This window comes from Triturus cristatus, chromosome 4_1 (genome assembly GCF_964204655.1).
Source record: "Triturus cristatus chromosome 4_1, aTriCri1.1, whole genome shotgun sequence".
Lineage (NCBI taxonomy): Eukaryota > Metazoa > Chordata > Amphibia > Caudata > Salamandridae > Triturus > Triturus cristatus.
In genome coordinates, this window is record NC_140585.1 from 856028674 (window position 1) to 856041000 (window position 12327).

At 42.1% G+C, this 12327-nt stretch overlaps 1 protein-coding gene and 1 long non-coding RNA gene across 2 annotated transcripts in view; one reads left to right on the forward strand and one right to left on the reverse strand.

Moving 5' to 3' along the window:
• The window catches only part of PFKFB3 (6-phosphofructo-2-kinase/fructose-2,6-biphosphatase 3), a 269808-nt gene that overhangs the window by 236237 nt on the left and 21244 nt on the right, over positions 1-12327 (reverse strand). The gene's annotated exons all lie outside the window — the stretch shown is intronic.
• LOC146855661 (uncharacterized) overlaps positions 1-12327 on the forward strand; it is a 114108-nt gene that overhangs the window by 88922 nt on the left and 12859 nt on the right. Inside the window, exon 3 of the long non-coding RNA XR_014981364.1 lies at positions 7443-7558. This is a non-coding gene — a long non-coding RNA (uncharacterized LOC146855661). The remainder of the gene's footprint in view (positions 1-7442; positions 7559-12327) is intronic.

Here is a 12327-nt window from a genome sequence, read left to right on the forward strand (position 1 = left end):
ACATGTTTTGTCTCCCTTCGCGCACAAAACCGACAACAATAGTCTCGCCAAGGCGAAGCAGCGCATGCGCTGCATTTGCTAGGCGAGACCTAAAAATCCAGTGGGTGAAGTTAGTGCAGTAGGTCAGAACAACAGAAACAGCAGCAGTGCCTAGAGGCTATTCAGTGCGTGTTCTGTACCTCTTTGTTTTTGTGGTGCAATTGCAGTGGTGACAGGGATTAATTTGAACTCTATAAATAGCAAAGTTAAAATAAAATAACTGTCACAAATGGCAACAATAATTCAGACTCCATCACTTTTCACTGCTTTTGGGGCTGACTGATAAAAAGATATACGCTAACTAACAAGTGACAAAAAGTAAAATCAACAAGCGCTGCTTATCTAGCTGATTACCCGAAGGCGCTTACCTAAGGAGCTGTTACCATGAGATACTTGTGTGCAACGACCGTCCCTCAACGAGTGAGAAAATGCACTAAACATGTGGTATCAAACTGTTTACAGGCTATCCGCAGGCAAACAATAGTCGGATTTCACTATTATCTACTACAACATGCGCACAAGTGCTGAAGGGGGAAGGAGCATATTTACAAAAATACTAGCGAAGTGGGAAACTTATTAACGGCACACGCAATCTATCAACGGCAGATTGAAAGAAAAAAATGCTAAATTAACACTCAAAGGTTTACCAATCGCAAATACTGAGTGTGTGTCACAGGGGATCGAAAACAAGTATGTCAATACAAACAAATGACCTTGGCGGCTTGTAAATTTCCTAACATGTGATCACGTCTACAAGAGAGCAGTGTAAAAACAACCTAGAAGAATTCAGATAAATCTAATTTTGAACTACTTCTGAGGGGACGTGGGAGTCGTTGCGGTTTGTGGTGAGGAAAAATAATGCTGAGACGGTTACACGCTGGAATAAATACAAACATTTAAATGCATTCTTTTTTCTTGAACCGTTTTCACATTCACTTTTTCACGTGCTCTGCTTTTGACCCTGAGTATTTCGATTTCATTGCTGGTTTGTTCATTTTAGTGTCTGCCTTGCGATAGAATATTATTATTTTGCAGGTATTTGCACCTATCTCGATAAAACAAACTTTATTCTGCCAACCTCTTCCCACATGAAAAAGTGTTGCATGGTGAAAAAAAATCGAATTATCAAGCAAGGCAGCATACAATGATCAAAAATAAAAACACTATAACTGGATGCGCTCTAAAGATGTTTTGCTACATTGCCGAGTCTTGATCAACTAATGTTCTTGCAGAGGCCACCCCCGAAGGGGGCCTCGAGGGCCGGCGCCATATCGGACGCCAGAGCGCTGGAAGGATCCGGTTCTAGCCGACGGTCAGCGCCCCGAAGCAGAAGGGGTGCTTCTGCCACGGCAAAACTCGTTCCAGAAAGGCGCTTAGTCACCTGGCCATTTGGCCTGGTACTACCTATACCCCCTCCTCCATTGTTCCACCCCACAAAATATCAAGGACACGGGTGGTTTAGTTGGAAAAGGGGGTCGTAGATAACCCCCGGCCGTATTTTTATTAACAAAATTCATCAAACATTAAATATTAATTTTCGTCTTTACCCAGACAATCATATTATTGACATTCGATTACATTGATATGTACAGATATCAGATGGCTAACCTTAACATCGCTCTAATACAAGTTATTTCCTATCCGAATCTAAGCATACATCATCATAATCATAATGGCAATCATTTTCTGCGTATCCATGTTTGAGCCTACGGCAAGGTCAATAACTGGTGTCAGATCCTTATCCCTTAAACCCCGCCCTCCAGCCTGAGTGCGCATGCGCAGAGGGCCCGTTCACCGTGAGGGTACTTCCCCCCCCAGTTACCCCCGTACGCCCTGTATACTCTCTCCATCGGGGGCCCTTGCAGTTCTGCGCCCTTTACTGGTGCCATTGTGCACGTGCGGGATGGCCAACAGCCTAGGAAAAGCGTAACTCCCCCCTCCCCCGCGCCCATACAGCCACGACGGCTGTAACTGCTCCTGGAGAGTTCTAGGAGTGGACTCCCTTGGGCAACCCCATTCAAGGAATGGTGCCGCCCCCCCTAAGGACCTTAAATTTACTGCTCACCAATCATGACCTTACCGCCTGACCACGGAAATGCACTAAAATACGACAATTTTTTACCTAAAAAAGGGGAAAACACAAGATATTCACACCTTACAATCTGGAAAACAATAAGACAATTATATGTACATAACACAACCTTTCGCTCTAGGGGATGGTGGGTGGGCAAATATTATCAAAAGCCCTCCTAAGGAGGTCACACAATAAGGCTGGGGAGCACGGAAGGCAACAGAGGAAGATTCCTCTGCTCCCCAGCCTTTTATTAGTGGCGAGTGCTCGCCCCTCGAGAGGGGCGGGCCCTGGCGACTTCCATGACCCGGAAGTGGAACTTCCACTTCCGGACCATGTCTCACTGGGGGCGTATTGGAGGGCGAGCCCGTGGCGTCACAAGGGACGCGACAAGCCCGCCTCCGGTGTCGTCGGGGCCGGCAGGACCGCCATATCATCGGCAGGTCCGATGCCGGCCCCGCCTTACTAATGGGGGGGGGGGGGCAGGTGATGTTCGAACCTCCCGCAGTGGCAGCAACCGCCCATTTGTGGCAGGAAAGAAAACTGTGGGGGGAGTATAAGGCGCTGCTCCCCGTACCACAGCTCATCACTACATCGTGGAGCTGGGGGAGCGGCACAGAAGGATTTATCAAGCAAGGCAACATACAATGATCAAAAATAAAAATACTATAACTGGATGCGCTCTAAAGAAGTTTTGCTACATTTCCGACTCTTGATCAACTACTGTTCAGCCCTCCATCTGCATTTCCCCGACTCTGCTCTGAGGTAGGCGCAAGCTGGGTACCCGTCAGTGATTGTAAGGGAGGGCTAGGGGGAGAGCAGAGACAGTGGAGGAGCTAGTTGAAAATACAGGCCAGTGAAAGCAAAACCAGCATGGCTCTCGTAAAACAGGCGCCACGCTGATAAACAGAGCTCATGTAAAGAGCTCAGACCTGCCGTTCTCCCCAGAGACCAGAGCCAGTCCACGGCTGGGCAGCTGCGAAAAGCAGGCAAAGACCAGTGCCGCCCTGCTCTAAGGGAGGCAGAAGCATACCCTGCCTTCTCCCTCGGCCTTGGCTCCATTGCTCTGCTGGAGCCCGCTGACTAGGAGGGAAAGCAGAACATGTTAGCTAAATGGCCTAACAAGCAGAGCTGAGGACTTTGTGCCTGGGGATCCGGGTTTAAGTCTCCGCGTTGCCTCCTCAAAACACATGGGGATGATATCAATTACATTAAAATATAATAAACAAGCATTGAAAATGCAATAGGTCTCGCCTTTGATTAGGTTAAAGCCATTTGCTTTGCTAATAGGATTGTATAGCAAAGCAAATGGCTTTAACTCAATGAGTCCCTCAAAGAACAATAATTGGGGGCTGCTCCAAAAGCGCTGAGTTGCGAAGAGTACCCAACACTTTCTAAGGGGGGAGGGGTTCGAAAGCAGAGCCTCAGCCCACTAGTCACCATAAGCCTTTTCGCCCCCAATGAACTCTGTACCTGCAGCGTGGCTCAAAAGCACAGCGAGGGGTGGCATTTTATCTTCAGCACAGCGCTGGTTCACGGCGAGCGTGCCTCAAAGAAAAATAATTGGGGGCTGCTCCAAAAGCGCTGAGTTGCGAAGAGTGCATCCCCCTTGGAAAGTTAAATGAAATGCTTTTAACCCGTGCTGCTGGTTCACCTGAAAAAAGTCGGAAAGATGCAATCTAAAAAATCAGGGTTGTATGAGTGCAGAGATGGAGGTCCTCTGCCTGCATAACTCAATGTGGCTCTAGTGCTGCTCTGCGAGGTGTGCGACGGTCAGACGAGCCCGTGTTACTCTGTCGCCTGCTGCTGCTCCTGGCCCCCAGTTGCTTCCTATGTGATCCTGCACAGCGGCACCAGTAACAACACGGTGTCAACAAGTACGCCAATCGCGAGTTCGAGTGGGCAATCAGAGGGCAGCTTGGAGGAGGGTACTAAACTGTAAAGCCCACAACTGGGTCAGCTGCTAGGAGCAGACAAAGACCAGTGTCCCGTGCTCTAAGGCGGCAGTATAACTCACCTTCTCCGTCCCCCTGGCTCCGCTGCTCTGATGGAGCCCCATGACTGATTGGGAGGGGGAGGAAGCAGCTTGGAAATAGACCACAAAGAAAGTGAAACCAGCCACGGCATCGCTCTGGTTGACGTTTGGGAGGGGGTAGGGGTGATCTGTGCAGAAAGGCATTACGGCGCTCTACTAAATAAATAAATAAATAAATAAGCCACCGGCGCAATTGCTGCTTGATGCTGTTTGGTACATGGGAGGGAAGCCACGGTGTTGCAGAGGGCTGAAAATCCTTGCAGGCACTGCAACAACAGTCTAAACGTGTTAGCAGACGCACTGGATTTTTTAGGAGAAATGCTATTGCTGCACGCATCGGAAAACATCAGCACCTACAGTGAAGCAGGCAGCAGGAGTCTAGGAATACGAGCATGCACCACTTAACAACACGTGCTGAAAAAATAAATAAATAAAAAAGCCACCGGCGCGATTGCTGCTTGATGCTGTTTGGGACATGGGAGGGGAGCCTCACAGTTCGAGAGAAAGAGATAGTCAGGAAGGAAGAGGGAGCCGGACTCGCTGGTGTTTTCCTCTGTGGTCGGAGTGCCGGTTTGGGGCAGCAACAAAGTAGAGTAATAATAAAAAACAAAGTAGCGTACAAGCATACAATGCCATTCCACACAGAAACTATTAAAAACCTGGCTGTTTAATTAATAATCTCTCACTGTCTTAGTTCCTTCAGGTCTGCGCTGGGAAACCCTTTTTGGGTAGCTGTGCGCATTATAAAATTATTTTAACATAACATAACATGACAAACGCATGCAATGGTTTATAAAAAAAGTGCAGCAAGTCAATATTAAGCCTACTGTGTCACGCCGCCAGTAAGAGAGCCAATCCCGCTGGGCATGGCCTAACAAGGACAGGGTGGCAACCAGGAGGGGCTACAAACCGTCCGGGACAATCAACAAAGTCGGATTGGAATAATAAGTGACGAGAAACGACGCATACCAATCTAATTTGGAGGCGGAGCTGAGACAGGCTTCGGAATCCGTATTGATTCCAAGAAGGTCTCGCATGGCGAGAGCAGCGCATGCCCCCTGCTAACGCCAGGCGAGACCTAAAAATATAGTTACAGGATCAGGTAAATTCCGGCTGTACAAAAATATAGGGATGGGGGGGCGTGGCTTGGACGCCGCAGCGAGATGGCGGACGGCGTGTGAGCTCCGCCGCATCGAGGAGCCTTCTGCATAATATTTGTCTCAGCCTGTGAAGTTTCTCGGTGAGGATGATGGCCCCGAGCTTCTGACACTCCTGTGCGTCTTGTTGCAGCTTGTTTTTGTCTGTAAGTGCAGCACGAAGCTTGGAAGCCGCTGCGGTGCCGTTTTTTTTTCACAGAAACGTGGGCGTTCGCCATTTTGTATTGCGGCGCCCGCGTTTAATTTTCTTCAGTCAGAATTGCCGATTTGGGTATTTTGCTGCTGTTATGTGAAGCACAACTAGCTACTTCACATATAACTAAATGCTGCTCCTATTACTTTTGTGTCTCTTTATATCTGGCACTAAGAGAGGATAAAATGGGCGTGTCAGAGAAGATTTTTCTTTCCCTCTTTTATTGGCTGTTCCCCTTCCTCCTTTTTCTGAATGTTATTGAGGAGGTACATAGAGGGGAAAGAGGAAGAAAAAAAAGAAAAAAACACAGTGAAGATTCCTTCATGTTGTTGCTTGCTTCGGATGCAGCCTTTCAAAGCAGCTTGTTTCTCCCAAGTTGAGACAATTATATTGGAATGTGCATGTTGAAGAACTCCTTGCTGTCGCTGCCATGCGTTAAATACGTACCATCCATTTTTTTTCTTCTTTTTTCTGTTCTCTAAAAGTATTTTTACTACAGTGCTTATTATTTTTGGATGGTCACTATTCCTGCCTTCCTCTCCTGCGGTGCATGGGTCACACTCGCCCGTTCTTAATTACTACCCATCGATCTTTTTCTCAACTCAAGAATGCGAATGACCTTCACACATCATCTAGATCATCATCTTCTGGCGCTAAACCAAAAAGACAGAAAAATGATCCACCTTCTCCCATTCATACCTCACAAAATCTTGTTCTCGACTCTATTTTGGAGCAGGTACGCGGTCTTCAACCCCTTTATGGTCACCACTAACGCAAAGTTGAAACAAATTGAAGACCACTGGATAACCATGGAGGGTAAGGTTGTGGAACTCGAACAGCGTGTTGGTGACCTCCAAAATATCTCTACTAAAATTCCCTTGTTGGAACAAGAAATTCATAAACTTAAGCTACATACCGAAGACTTGGAAAATCGCAACCGAAGGAACAATCTCCGCCTTTATGGCTTGCCAGAAAATATTGAAGTCCTGACATGTTATCCTTTCTGAAAAAACTCTTGCCGGAACACTTAGATCTTCAATCCTCATCAACACTTAACTTACAACGGGCGCATCGTTTGGGTCATCTTCAACCTAACTCTAACAAACCACGTGGCATCATCATGCTTTTCCTAGAGTTTACTGAATTGATGCATGTCTTTAAGGCAGTTAAATCCAAACAACGTCTCACTTTGTCAGGTCATAATATCTTCATCTCACAAGATGTTTCAAATGCTACAAATGCACACCGTAAGGAATTTCTGGCTCTCTGTTCCCAGATGAGACATTTGAACATTCAATATGGTATTCTTCATCCATGTCTCTGCAAAGTTACTCATGAAGGAAGGTCACGTTCTTTTGATGATCCTGCTAAATTGAAACTCTTTCTCAGTAACATCTCTTCTCGAAATATGGAAAACTAATGTTCTAATTTTTGCTTAGTTTTACTAGTTCATTGTTGCTGTTTCTCCTATAGTTATACCGTTACCTTCTTTCTCTTGTTTGCTCTTCCCTTAAACTATTTTATTTTTGTGTCTCTCTGTTTTTATTTCTTATTATTGTTGCTAATTTACTTATTTCTGAGGCTGATCACCTTTTATTTACACGTTGCTCTGTCTTTGCTTTTGTCGTCACCATGCCCCTTTCGTCTTGTTGCTTGTTCTCCTTCAGATCTGGATTATTTTCCTTGATCTGCTTACTTTCCTTATTTTTCTGTTTTTCGCTCTCCACTCTTTCTTTCTTCGTCTAGCATCCTTTTGTTTTCTTACCTCTTTTTTAAGGTGCATTGTCATTATCAATCTTTTGTCTATATTAATGTATTCCATTATATCTTTTTCAGTGCGTATCCTTTTTTAATATGTTGCTTGATGCCTGTGCTTATTAATGTTACTTATTGTTGTACATTTTGCTTTTTGTACTCAACTAATAAGTGGTATTTCTTCTGCTCCAGTTGTTCACCTGAAGTGTATCATCTCCATTCATGTCGTACCCTCCCTTCCCTCCATTATGTGTAATGTTGTCACAAGGAATGTTCGTGGTCTTGGACACCCCGTCAAAAGACAAAAGGTACTCTCTCATTTGTCTAAATTGAATTCTCATGTTTCATTTATTCAATAAACGCATTGTAATGATGTAGAATCTCTTAAATTGAAGAGGCAATGGGTGGGTCAAGTTGTTTTTTCTCCTGCCTCTAATCGGAAAGGTGGTGTAGCCATATTATTTCATAAAACGATCCATGTACAAAATGTATCTACGCAATGAGATAGTGATGGATGCTGGGTAATGGCTAAAGTTGTTATACAGAATAAAGAAGTTGTTTTGCTGAATATTTACGGCCCTGTTAAACCAGACCCAGACTTCTGGAATAGTATTAAGATCTTACTATCCTCTATTGATGGTCCAAATATTATTGTTGCTGGGGACTTTAATCAATGGTTAGACCCATATTCTGATAGACAATCCAAATGTAAATTTAATCCTGATAAAACTCATAAATCATTTCAGTCTGCCATTACTTCTCGTCCATTATACGATGTTTGGAAGACCTATAACCCTGATACCATTGAGTTTACTTCTTTTTCTAATTTTTACCATACTCGTTCTAGGATTGACTATATTTTGGTTAGCAAACCCCTACTCCCATCTATTCAATCCTCTGAGATTGGATCTATTTTTATTTCTGACCATGCCCCCGTTCTTTCTGTTTTGGATTTATCCATGAGTTCTCCAAAATTTGGTAGTTGGAAATGTAATAATTTTTTGTTGTCAGACAATGCTTTTGTTACTGAAGCTACAACATTTATTAATGAGTTTTTTACTATCAACAACCCTTTGGACACCTCCATTACTAACAATTGGGACGCCTTTAAGGCCGCCTTCCATGCCTTTGTCATTTCATATTCAGCAAAAAAGAAGAAAAACGCTAAAGCCAAGTATGCTACTTTACTTCAACAACTTAAATTGCTAGAACATAATTACTTTACTTCTAGCTCCTCCTCTGTTCTTCATGAATTGATTAAAGCCAAGTCTGCTCTTAACAAGCTCGCCACAATTGATGCATGCAATGTTCTTCTTAAAATGAAATCTAAATATCACAGAGGCCAAAATAAAGCTGGCAAGATGTTGGCCAATTTCTTAAAAATTAAAGCTGAACGTAAAAGTATAGGTCCTATTTTAAACGAATCTACCAACAATTAGGCATCCCCTGATGAAGATATTGCTACTGCATTTTATGTATATTATCAATCATTATATTCTGATGATACGAACCCTTCTGTTCAAAATTTACACACCTTTTGTCTCGGGCCTCCCTAGTCCACCTCTGCTTCCTGATAAATTTGAATTACTTGAAAGAGAGATCTCTCTTCAGGAGATAACGGAAGCCATTAAATTCTTAAAAAAATTGAAAGCACCAGGTCCTGACGGTCTTGCCGTTGAATATTTTTTCCACTTTTGCCTCTATCTTTGCTCCAAAACTTCTTGCCCTTTTTAACTCATTTATTGCTGACTCCAAAGCTTCTGGCTCCTTCATGGAGGCTTTGATTGTCCTTATTCCCAAATCTGATAAGGATCAATCTCTCTGTAAAAACTATCGCCCCATTTCATTAATCAATTATGACTGTAAGGTATTTGCTAAAATCCTTGCCACTCGCCTTGAGAGTACCATCTCACTTTTAGTTAAGACAGATCAAGTTGGTTTTGTTAAGGGCAGACTGGCTTCGGACAATGCTCGCATGTTTGCAAATGTTATCTCCTTCGGGAGAAAATTTAAGCTCCCACTTGCAGCATTGTCCTTAGATGCCGAAAAGGCTTTCGATCGCATAAACTGGCAATATATGTTCAGTACACTCAAATGGTTTGGTTTTGGTCCTAATTTTATTTCTTATATTAAACTGTTGTATTCTTTTCCTCGTGCTAGTATTTTTGTTAATAACCATTTTTTAAAAACTTTTTCATTATATAGAGGCACTCGCCAAGGTTGTCCCCTCTCACCCTTGTTATTTGTTTTGTGCCTTGAACCATTCCTTGAGCGTATTAGAATTAATTCAAGTATTTCTGGCTTTTCTCATCATTCTATTGAAACCAAATTGTCAGCATATGCTGATGACATTCTGGTTTATATGTCTGACCTTATTACTTCCCTCCCTCCCTTTTTGGAAGAAGTTCGGCTATATTCTAGTACTTCTGGTTATAAGTTGAACTTTTCTAAGACAGAAGTCTTACCCTTAAATTCTCTTTGTTATCAATATATGTTTAATAATACTAATTTTAGTTGGTGTCCCACCAAAATTAAATTTCTTGGTATTTGGTTTTCCTCTACCTTAGCTTCCACCATTAGTTATACGTTTAATGTCCTATTTACCAAGATACAATCACTTCTTCTTACTTGGTCTCCCCTTTATTTGTCATGGTAGGGTAGATTTGATCCTATTAAAATTATGATAGTGCCCCATGTCCTTTATACCTTGTCCATGTTACCTTTTCGAATTGCTGCTTCATTTTTTTCGCAGATTAATTCCATTTGTACAAAGTTTTTATGGAATAACAAACACCCCCGCATTGCTCTTATGAAACTCAAACGACGCAAAACAGAAGGGGGTGTACGTTTTCCAGACTTTAAATCTTATCATTCTGCATTTTTAATTCGTCAATTCTTTGCCTTAACTTATGATTTTGCTGATATCCCTATCCCTCGCTGGATTCTTTTTGAGCGTCCCCTATTAAAAGATTTTTCTTTTCGAGATATAATATATATGTCTAATTGCACCTTCATATCAGATAATCCTATTCTAAAATACTCCAGACAATTATTAAATAAAATCTTTTCTGTTGGTCTAGATTGATATCAATGTTTTTGGTCTTCATCTATTTGGTACAACAAATTTATCACATATAAACGTAAATCATTTTATTACAAACACTGGAAGGAGAAGGGAATTATTTTTATTTATCAATTAATCCAACACAACTCTGTTATTCCCTTCCATGAATTACAATTACAATATAATTTACCTGATTAATTTTTTAATGAGTATCTTTTAATATCAAAAGCTTTGCAGTCTTATTTATCCTCCAATAATTTCCCCTTATCTTCTCCCTTACTCACTTCACCCTCACGTTATATAGTTTTTCTAAGGAGCATAGGCCTAAGACTGCCTTTATTTATAAGATGTTGTTATCACCTATTACTGAACAACCTAAATCCCTTGTTGAATTACTTTGGGAAACTGACTTATCTCTGTCACTCCCTATTTCCTCTTGGGATAAAATATGGCTCAAGTTATTTAAAACTTCTATTGCCGCACGTATTACCCAATCTCTTTACTTTATTTATAGTAGAGCTGTTATTACCCCTCTTCATATATCCAAGTTTTTCCCTACTTCCTCTTCCCTCTGTTGGTCTTGTTCTGAATCTAATGGGACTTTAATTCATCAACTGTATGATTGTTCGAATGTATTAAAGTTCTGGCAATCTGTTTGGTCTAAATGTATGACAATATTTCAATGTAATATTCCATTAACAATACAAAATGTTTTTCTAGGTTCCTCCTCACCTGATTTTGATGTTCCTAATCATATTACTTTGTTGTTTGATTTATTTCTTGCTATAGCTTTTAAAGTGATTTTATCCTGTCGGAAAGATAACTCTAAATTATGTATATTAACTAGGTGGAACTATATTTGTGACGAATTTGCTACTGTTTCTTCTCTTACTCTTTCTCAGAAAATTAAAACTGACCTTATTTGGCTACCTTTTACTTCTTATCTTTCTACTCATGCACCTGCATCCTAATTTTCTTTTTTCTCCTACTCTCTGTATTCCTCTTTATTCCTCCTTTTTCTCTCTATCTTTCCTTTCCTCCACTCCTCTATATCTTTCTTCCCTCTTCTTTTTTCTATCTTTTTTTACCTCCTTTATATCTTTTCCTCTTTTGAATAGCTTGCTCATTTTTTCTCTTTATATTAATTGTTATATTTCATTTATATTGTATTTATTTGACTAATATATGTTTTTCTTTTTCTGAACATTTAATAAAAAAATGATTAAACAAAAAAAAAATATAGGGATGGGAGAGGGAAGTGCATGGAGCAGGCGCCATTGACGTCTGATGAGCAAAAATGAAAGACATGCAAATGCCAGGATCGGGTAGATTCCTACTTTAAAAAAAAAAAACGTTGATGCGAGAGGGAAGTGCAGGGAGTAGGCCATCCGCATCAGTGTCAATAAACAAAATAGTGCTCACCCACTAGATAAGCCTCATAATGATTTGGAATTCAGCTTTTATGAAGGACAATGACACCAGCCAATTAAAAATATGGGCGGAGAGTGGGCAGGGCTTCCACTGCATACTCTATTACAGCATGTCTCGCAGAGTGAGCAGCGCATGCGCACTGCCGCTAGGCTCAACCTAAAAACTAAGCCTTGGTAACCAGTTTACAAAGGTATGTAAATATACAAATGGTCTTTAAAGACCTGTGAAAAACGTGGGCGTGTGGAGATAAGACTCCAGACACTGCCCAGCCAAGCCCCAAGCAGCTCAAGCTGCAGCAGCCTGGGCTGAGATACGCGACGGCAGGGGGTGGAGTAAAGCCCATTCAAACCAATTGGAGTTGCGCACCTGTTCCCAACTCCCTTCCTCCGACTCCTCGCCCTACCCACACTTTCATCTACCCTTGCTTCCATTGCACTTTCCGTTTCTCCTGGTTTCTTCCTCCCCATTCCTTCCTCGATACCTTCCTTCATACTTGTACGCTTGTCTTTCTTCTCACTCTCCAGTTCTCTTTCGTTCATCACCTCCTTCCGTTCTTTCTCCGTCTGTGACTTCCTTTCCTCA